General features: G+C 34.4%; 1 long non-coding RNA gene across 1 annotated transcript; it reads left to right on the top strand.

Annotated features, from left to right (window-relative positions):
* On the top strand, positions 2,163 to 7,271 carry LOC110262819. Its single transcript, XR_002347823.1, has 3 exons — positions 2,163 to 2,445; positions 5,300 to 5,305; positions 7,253 to 7,271. It is a non-coding gene; the product is annotated as an uncharacterized LOC110262819 (long non-coding RNA).

Genomic DNA, 9,568 nt, shown 5'->3' with positions numbered 1-9,568 from the left:
AAAACACATATATTTTTTATTTATTTATTTATTTATTTTATGTAAATAATACAAAGTTTATATTTTTAATATTTATTTTATATATATTAAAATAAAAAATTTAACACTTTTTTATTAATAATGTTATAATGAACATTTCTAATGGTGTGTTTTTAAAGTATCACTTTTGATATTTTCAAAAAGTAAATTGATTTAGAATTAAAATTTTTATTGGAGTTAATATATATCATCTTAGAGATACAGTATCACCTTAATGGAGAACCAATAAAATTTTGCCACTCATATAATTATGTTAATGAAATAATTAAAAATGATATAAAATTCTAAATAAATCAAGACTAAATATTGGAAGAGCAGATTTTATTTTAATTTTAAATCACTATTTAAACCCACAAATATTTTTGTACGATTCAAAATGAAATTAAAATTAAAACTAGTATTGGAGATATTGGTCACATATTGACTAAATTAAAATAATAAAAGAGATTAATTATTATGTAACCTATTTGTTGACTTATATAATCCCAATAAAATTAAATTTTGAAATTTTTAATGTATTTAAAACATTATAAAAAATCTTTTTAATAATTTTGTAAAATATTTCTTTTTATAATACTCTTTAAAATATGTGTTACGGCAGAAATGGCAATTTGAGCCGACCCAACTTAATTTGATCTTATGAATGGATGTGAAATTTTAATAGTTAGACTAAATTTAAGGATATGTATGGATAATACCTTATGATATTACTGTAGAGATGACAATTTGAGTCGATCCAACTTGATCCGATCTTATGAATGGGTGCATAATTTTTAATAGTTGACTAAATTTAAGGACATGCATGGATAATACCTTATGATAATTATTTCGGTATCGACGGTACGGTTTGAGCAGTATTGTCCCACACCTCCGAAACATACACAAAATTTGAGATAGATTGTTGGATTTGACAAATTCAAAGTTTGATGAATTTAAATTTCTTTAAGATTATGTAAATAGAATTTGTAATTTAATTTGATGATTACGATTATATTTGTAACTTATACGATCATTTTAGTATTTTTTATATTTTTTCGTAGGACATAATAAATATATTTCAGATAGAAGATATCATAAAAATAAAAAAAAAGTATAAGGACACAATGAGTAATAAACAATGTGAATAATAGAGTGAAGAAAAATTAAAATCATAAATCAAATGATTAATTAATTATTAATAATTTCATATTTTAAAATTTAAAAAATAAAGATTTTAAATTAAACCAAATCACAAACAGTGCAATTATACCTAATATCACGCTAACCTCCCTTCTATATTTGCGAACTCCGGTCTGCAGACTAATTTAGCCGCCGCTTCACTTCCCTACTCTCTGGTCCGACACTATCTAGACTCCAATCGTTGCCTCCTAGCCTTCAGCCAACGCCGCCCAGCCTGTTTGCTGATGTCCAATCGCACCGCACCAGCTCCAGACAGCCTCCTTCGTGCTGCCCACCCGCCGCCTCCCAGCCTCTCCGCGAATGAATGATCGCGTCACACTAGCCCTGGACAGCCACCTTCACGCTGCCCACCCACCGCCGGTTGTGCAGCCTCTTCCTCAGCTCACTGCATTCACCGTCCCAGCGTCACCATCCACGACAGATCTGATCAATATACAGGGACGTACGCGACTAAGGGAGTTTGATCATGGTTGCTTCTTCTGTTTATTCATCTCCTTCTTCTTCTACTTCAATGGCAAATTTAGGATGGTCATTTTAGTAGATATGCGGATGGTTATTTAATTCTTATGTGGATGATTATTTTGATTGGATTAGGTTTAGTTATGTATAATTAAAATATGTTGGATGTTCAATTCATTAGGTATGCAGATGATTATTTTTATCCTTATGTGTAACATCCTTGCTACTAGAATGTCACACTTCCGGCTGTGCCACTCTGATGGTTCAGATATTATGACAACTTTTAATATATTTAATACTAAGATAGAAGCCTGTTTGAAACCGAAAACCGTATATCCTTTCAAAAACACTTTTTCGTGAAAACATATATTTATATATACATAATCTTTGTCCTCAACACCACTTAATTTCCCAGAACTAGTCACTTCAACACCCTTTGATGGTTATACGGGTATCAAAAAATACGAACGAGATGGATGGATACAATACTTTAGAATTATATATATATATAACTTACAAACATACATATCACAAATTCCTATCCCTCTTACAAAATGTATAAAGATAAAGGCAAGGGAAAACATAATACCTAAAACAATACAAAACATCATGTAACCGGAAAAGAAAATAAACTCTTCGAGACTTTTTCGCCGATATCCTGAAAAAGAAACACCTGTAGGGGAATGAGAACATCGTCCTCAAAAGGGTTCTCACTATAAGGTTACAGAATTATTATAATAAGATACGTAAATTAAATCTGTTTTCAGAGTACATTGTTCGCCTTATGTATCGTTTCAAAAACCAAAGGTTTACATTTTCAAAAATCCGAAATCCTTTTTAAAAGAGAAATTCGTTTATTCTTTAAAACCCAAAACATTTTGTATCAAAACTTAAAAGTTTTCCTGGACAGTATGAATGACCAAGCTGTTCCAAGTATAGGTTCACTAAGTGTAAGACCCCGAATTTTGAAAAGTTATTAATAAATTATTTATGATCTATTATATTTATTTAAGATGATATTTTTAGAGATATTTAGATATAAGTTGAGTAATTTCAATTTTGTAAATAAAGGAGAATTAATTTACTTATCTCCAATTTTTATTAAATTATTATTTAACTAAAAATAAATTACAAATTAGTAATTAAAAAGGTATTTTCAAAGATAAATATTTTATATTTAAATTAGTTTTCTTAATTATTATTCTATCTTTTCTTTATCTTATAAAGTTACATTATTATCCATATTTTATTAAAATTTCCTAAAACTACCCAAACCCTCACCCTAACTAAACAACACTCAGCTCATTCTCTTCCTCACCAACACACACGCACGGTCCTGTGAAATGAAAGAAAGAAAAGAAGAAAGAAAGAGAGAAACGGGGAAGGGAGACCCGAGAGAGAGGGAAGGCGCTAGGGAAGGAGAAGCTCGCCGCCGCCATGGCGTACTGCTACTCGCACCGCCGTTCGTCCTTGTCGCTGCCAACTGCGCCGTCGCAGAGGAGAGATGCGTGAGAGAGAGAGAGATCCGAGACTGGGTTGGTTTCCCTCACCGTCGATCTGCCTAGTCGCCGTCGTACGCTCCGTCGCCGCCGCGGGTAATGGATGGCCGAGCCTTCACCGCCGAGATACGCTGCTGCCATTGTCGGAAACGCTTCCGGCATCCTTTTGAGATTTCGGGAACTTTATTGTCGTTGCATGTCGTTACAGCCACCGTCATCGGAGTTCTGATCGCTGTTGGAGCTCGTTGGAGCCACTGTAGTTTTGTTCCCCCACTTAGCCTCGATTCCAATAAGTTGCTTTACTCCAAAAACTGGTTTAGTCGCTTTTCTGCTCTACGTTATTGAGGAATTTTTGGTGTTATTGCTTTAGGGGTGAGTTTTGGTTATTTTGTATCGCATTTAAAGTTGTGGCTATTGTTGTGGAAGTAGTAAGAAACTGTGGTTGAGGCTGTGTTGTTACGGGCTGTGAGAAAAAGAGTTTCTGTCGTGTGGATAAATCGCAATCGAGGTAGGGGAGTTTTTCTTAAACTTATTTTTCTTTCAAGAGTTGTTATAAATTGATATTAAAGCAAAAAATATATTTACTCTATGATTACGTAAATATTATGGATTGAATTGAATTATTTTGTATAACGAAATTGTTTGCTTGATTGAGGTGATTGAGGTGGCTGGAGATTGTGGATCTTAATTGATTATATGGAAATTGGTTGAATTGTTGATTAATGATATTGATTGATTATATTGGATTGTTGTTGTTGAGCTGGTTATTGATGTATTGTGATGGCGATGAATTTTGGTTGGTAGTTTATTTGGAATTGATTTTGAGAAGTATAAAAGGGGTTGAATTTTGAAATACTAAACTACTTGTTGAAAATATGAAGTTTTGAAATAAAACGGCAACTTTGAAAGTGAACCGGCATCTTAATAGTGATTGGAATTATATGAGAGTAAAAGCGAAGTAAACTACAACAAGTATAGTTATCAATATTCAATTTTAAAGGTTTCGTATTAACTAGAGAATTAGTTATGATTTTTCAAAGTTGAATTATGAAATTTGATTTTCTGCATTACTTTTAAACGAAGACAGAAACTTTGAAAAGCTATAATTAATTCTATGATGATCGGAATTATGTGGGACTAAGTTTGGATTAAACTTGGAAATATAGAAAATTGGACTGGAATATTTGAGGTATTTTTGTTAAATGTACAATTTATGGCGAATTTTTAAAATTAAGTTGATAAATCTGTCCTACAGCAGAGAAGTTCAAACAGGGCAGCAACTTGTTTGTCTTGCTGAGATTCTTACGAGCTGACTTTTGGAGTGAAACTAATTTTGTTTTAAAATTTGATTAACTTGGTTTATTGCTCTAAAATTTCAGAATTTTAGGAGTTAAGGATTGGGAGTTGTGAATTTTTGAAAACTGGTGATCAAAGCCTGAAAGAATCAGTTTTCGACAAGTTATGCATCAACTTCCAATACTTGTAACTCTTAGAATTGAATAGCAATTGGTTGCAACCAAAACACACTTGTTTTTAGATAAGTTAGGAGTTTTCAAACCAAACTTTAGTCTAATTGAAGTTTTGTAATAAAAGTTATACAAGTTGAAAGATACTAAGCTGCTTGATTTCTAAAACAGATTTTGAATTATTTCTATCTAACTTTCAAATTATGTAACTTTTTCATTAAAAATGATGTTGACCTGGAATCAATTGAGAAAGAAACTTGGATAAGTTAAATTTAACCATATTAATTTTGAAGGTGGTTGGAATTAATTTGAATTTTATATGGAATATTGAATATAACACACTACTGTTGTTTTTCTGGTTTTTAAGTACTGCAGAGAAGGCACGGTTTTTCTTCTATTCCCGAGGCTAGATTGATCAAAAAATTACGATTTTAGTTTATTAGAAAGCTTAATCCGAGACGGTTGCCTGGACATAAAGTTTGTGCAATTCCGAATTTATTTGGTATTTTAAAAATAGAATTGAAATTAGGCTACCGGTGTTAGATTGGTAACTACCTTGGGTATGGATCTTAAGAAAAGATTCCTATATTATTATCAAATATTTTTGAGAATGTACTGTTGTATTACTTGCTGATAAAAGCTTGGTGAAATGTTAAGAAAGAGGTTTAAAAATGAAATTGTTTTGAGCTTTGACCTGGCAAGGTTCGTGGTGGTTTACCATTTTCCCAGTGTCAAGATGTATGTGGGGTTCGTGGTGGTGTACCGTCCATATATTTTTAAAGAGAATGTTGTGTGGGATTCGTGGTGGTTTACCGCCCACATGTTTTTAAAAGTGAATGCTTTGTGGGGTTCGTGGTGGTTTACCGCCCACATGTGTGTGTTGTTTTCCAATTGAAGATCTTGCGATGTTCGTGGTGGTGTACCGCTCGCAATGGTGGGGTTCGTGGTGGTGTACCGCCCACCAGGTGGGATTCGTGGTGGTGTACCACCCACCGGTTTTCAAGAGAACGATATCCGGGTTAGCTACCGGATATGTCGGGCTCTGGCAAAGTAACCGACACGTGAGCTCATGGCCAGTAGGACAGGCATGCATCATACTGCATTTGTTTGCCATTGTTTGGCTATGCTTAAATTGTTTTGGTTTGCCTACCTGATAAGTTCTACTTAACTAGTATCCATGATATTTGCTGTAACTGCTTTTTAAGTGTGTTTGCCTTGTATTTGTTTGTGCTTGTGACTGATTTCTGTTTTAAGTATTGGTGGTGGGTTGATGATGGTGGTGATGAGTTTTGTTGGGCTGGAGGCCGAGATCTAATTGTATATTGGGCCGGAGGCTGTGATGGGTGAGTTTGGGTTGATTGATCCCTTGGTATTTACATTGAATATTATGTCTATTTATAAAGAATGGAACTTTTACGAAATTAAGATATGGGTGTTGGAATTTTGGATTTAATTACACGTCGATGTTTGAATAATTCATAAGACAACGATGACTACTGAGCTTTTAAAACAGTTTTTGTTAAAATTTCTTCTTATAACAATTCTTAAAACCCTCTACTAAGAACCCTTTCGAGGATGATGTTCTCACCCCCCTACAGATTTCCCCTTTCAGGATATGGATGCAGAAGTCATGAATTTACCTAGTTATTGCTGTCGTGATGTTTTATATTGCTTTAGTTATTATTTACTATTCCCTCGCCTTTATCTTTCACAATTTATAAGAGGGATAGGATTTGTGTTATGTAAAGCTTGTAAGTTAATACTATGTATGTGTATGTATATAGTTGTAAGTATGGATTTATGTTTCGTTTTAAACAGGCTCATATTTTAGTATTAAATATTTTAAGAGTCGCCGTAATACCCGAGCTACTAGAGTGGCACAGCCGGAAGCGTGACATTTTGATAGTTAGGGTGTTACATTATGGTATCAGAGCAGTCTTTCCTGTAGAGCCTGAGGAATGGACTGACTATGCTTCATTTGCATACTCTGAGCGTTTGTCATATTATCGGTCTTGTCCTGATGACGAGAGTTAGAGTTTTATACACATGAATGTCTATTGAGTAATGCTGTTAGCCTATCATTGCATATTTCTTAGTATTAAGTTTGGTCGGCTTAATACTAGTTGTAACACCGTAACTACCAAAGCTCACGCTTCCGGCTGCGCGACTCTGATAACTCGGACATTACGACGACTTTTATACTATTTATTACTAAAATATGAGCCTGTTTAAAACTTTAAACTGCAGTACCGCTCCCAAAAATACTTTTGCTATACAACGTACATCCATACATTCAATACACTTACAACAACTCGCAAAGAGTACATACATATATACACTTATGTACATAGATAATATTACAAGCATTATCCAATACAATTCCTATCCCTCTTACAGAATATATCAAGATAAAGGCGAGGGTACAACAAACCATAACTAAAACAATACAGAGCATCTCAACAACAACTAAATAAACTCTTCGTGACTTCAGTGCCCATATCCTGAAAGGGGAAAAATGTAGGGGGTGAGAACATCATCCTCGAAAGGGTTCTCAGTAAAGGATTTTTGGGAATTACTGTAATAGGATACGTTGAAGATAAACCGTACTAGTGATTAATAACCGTCTTATGCCTCTTTTCAAAAATAACGATTTACAATAAAAGTAAAGTCGGAAATCTTTTCTGAAAGAAGAACCGTTCAGTTCTCAAAAACTCAAAAGCCTTTCAAAAAGGTTTATCTATGCTGAACCAAAATAGCCTTTCATATTTTTCCAAACCAGAAACACACAAAATCGAACCAACAATCGGTCCATCTCATTTCAACCACGGCCCTAGGCCCAAACAATCCAACCATCAACCAATCACCACAATCCAATAGAGTCCCAGTCACAAACACAGATAGGAAGTTCAAGCACAAACAAACAGTTACAGCAAGTAGAGCAAATAGCAGTTAATCACAAGTAATCACAAAGGCAAACCAAGTACAATATTCACACCCAAACAATGTCACATAGATGCATATGATGCATGCCTGTCCTAGTGGCTGATGATATTATCTATCGATTATAGAGCCAACCCGACAAGTCCTGGTAGCTAACCATTGGACTGTCCCTCTGTTGTGCATCCCCAACTCGAGTTATACTCAACATAATTGTGATCATAATCATGATCCATATCCAGCACCCTCACTGGTGTATATTCACGGGGGCGAGCTCATCCGGGGCTTTCACAGTACCCGGCAACCCTTACGACATAGAGTCAACAGAGTATCAAGTCTCAACCTGGAGCACATGGTGGTTAGCCACTGCTACTACCCAGGGAAACTCGTATCTCAGATAGTGGAAGTGCAACATTCACAATTTCATTCAATAGCATATATTCATTCATTCTCAGCCATGGATCAACATCCATCTCAGCCATCCGGCTCACGGTTCAATCCAGAACCAGCCAATATTCATAATCATACACAGCCATTCTGGCTCACGGTTCAATCCAGAACCAGCCAATATTCATAATCATACACAGCCATTCCGGCCCATAACAAAACAGCACTTCCACCATTTAACATCATTAAATTCATAAAATCGGCATTTAAGCCATAAATCACTTGTTGTCAATTCATTTCACTTTGAAATCAATTTTAACTCTTTTCAGCCTTGGCTTTAAAGATCTCATTTCTCAAATCATCTCATGCTCATAAGCCACTTTTACTCGAGGTAAGTTCTCCCTTCTTAAAACAATGCCACTCCCGGCATCCTCTTTCTAAAACTTCCATAACCATGGCAAGTTAAAGATTTATTTTGAAATATTCAAAATCATCCATCCAACAACGGGATTTTATAACAAAGAGTCCTCGGCAGAGTCTCAAGTCTTTATGGGAGATTAACATAACTCATTTCCGAAAATTCACTTAAAATCATTAAAACCTTGGCTTCCTGATTTGAGTAACAAAATAGGATCTAAGCCAAATCGAGTCACGTAATCAATTACTCTTTTCAAAGCCGTTTCCTTTACTTAAACAAAAACCAGCTTCAACCCCATGGGAAATTCTAAAGCGTTTCAACAGCTCAAAAATTGTTTGTCTTGCAAAAACTCAGAACTCAAAGAGTACTTATGATTTTTCCCAAAACATTTTAGAATGAAACTTGTCAATAGACGTTTAGGTTCTTTCAAAGTCACTGAAAATTCTCTGATTGAAATCCTCAAGCCAAATTCAAAGGCATAAACCCTTTTCACATTTAAAACAGCCTTAAAGCATAAGTTTCATCTAAATAGCCTGTTCACAAGGGAAATATAATACTTTTCTTAAGAAACAAGACTAAATCACAATTTCCTTTTTAATAATTCATTTCAAAAGCATAAGTCGTCCCTTTCTTAATAATTCAGATAAAATAGTAGAAGCCATTAACTCATAAGTTTCCGAATAACATATCAGTAAAGTCCCGGATTCTACCGGAATTTCAGCAGCACCTACCCTAAAACTTGGACTTTGCCACCTAGTTCGGGTCCCAAAAAAACAGTCCACAATCCTTTTCAACAGCCCAAAATCCAAAAATCAGTTCAAGGCATGCCAAATCCAATAGTAATCTCAATTCCATATTTCAAGAAAACCGTTTCAAAATCAAATCATTATCAGCCGAATAAACTCATTTCTAAAGCTTTAAAGAAACGGTCAACAACCGTCATTTATCATACTAGATCATTTAAAGCAAACCAGGCTGAATTCAAGAGTGTATTCTATTTTTCACATTCTCAAGAAAATTAACTCAAATCAATTCTCAACGGATCAAACTCGATTTCAAAGCTTTAAAATAATCAACTTCAAAAGCATTTCGTTTCACAAAGCCACACAACAATCCATCCAACAAATGTTCTTAATCAATTGAGACAAATCAAACCATACATAAGGCCGATACAATCACCAAAT

Source organism: Arachis ipaensis, chromosome B05 (assembly GCF_000816755.2).
Source record: "Arachis ipaensis cultivar K30076 chromosome B05, Araip1.1, whole genome shotgun sequence".
In the NCBI taxonomy this organism is placed as follows: domain Eukaryota; kingdom Viridiplantae; phylum Streptophyta; class Magnoliopsida; order Fabales; family Fabaceae; genus Arachis; species Arachis ipaensis.
This window is presented reverse-complemented; position numbering and strand designations above follow the sequence as displayed.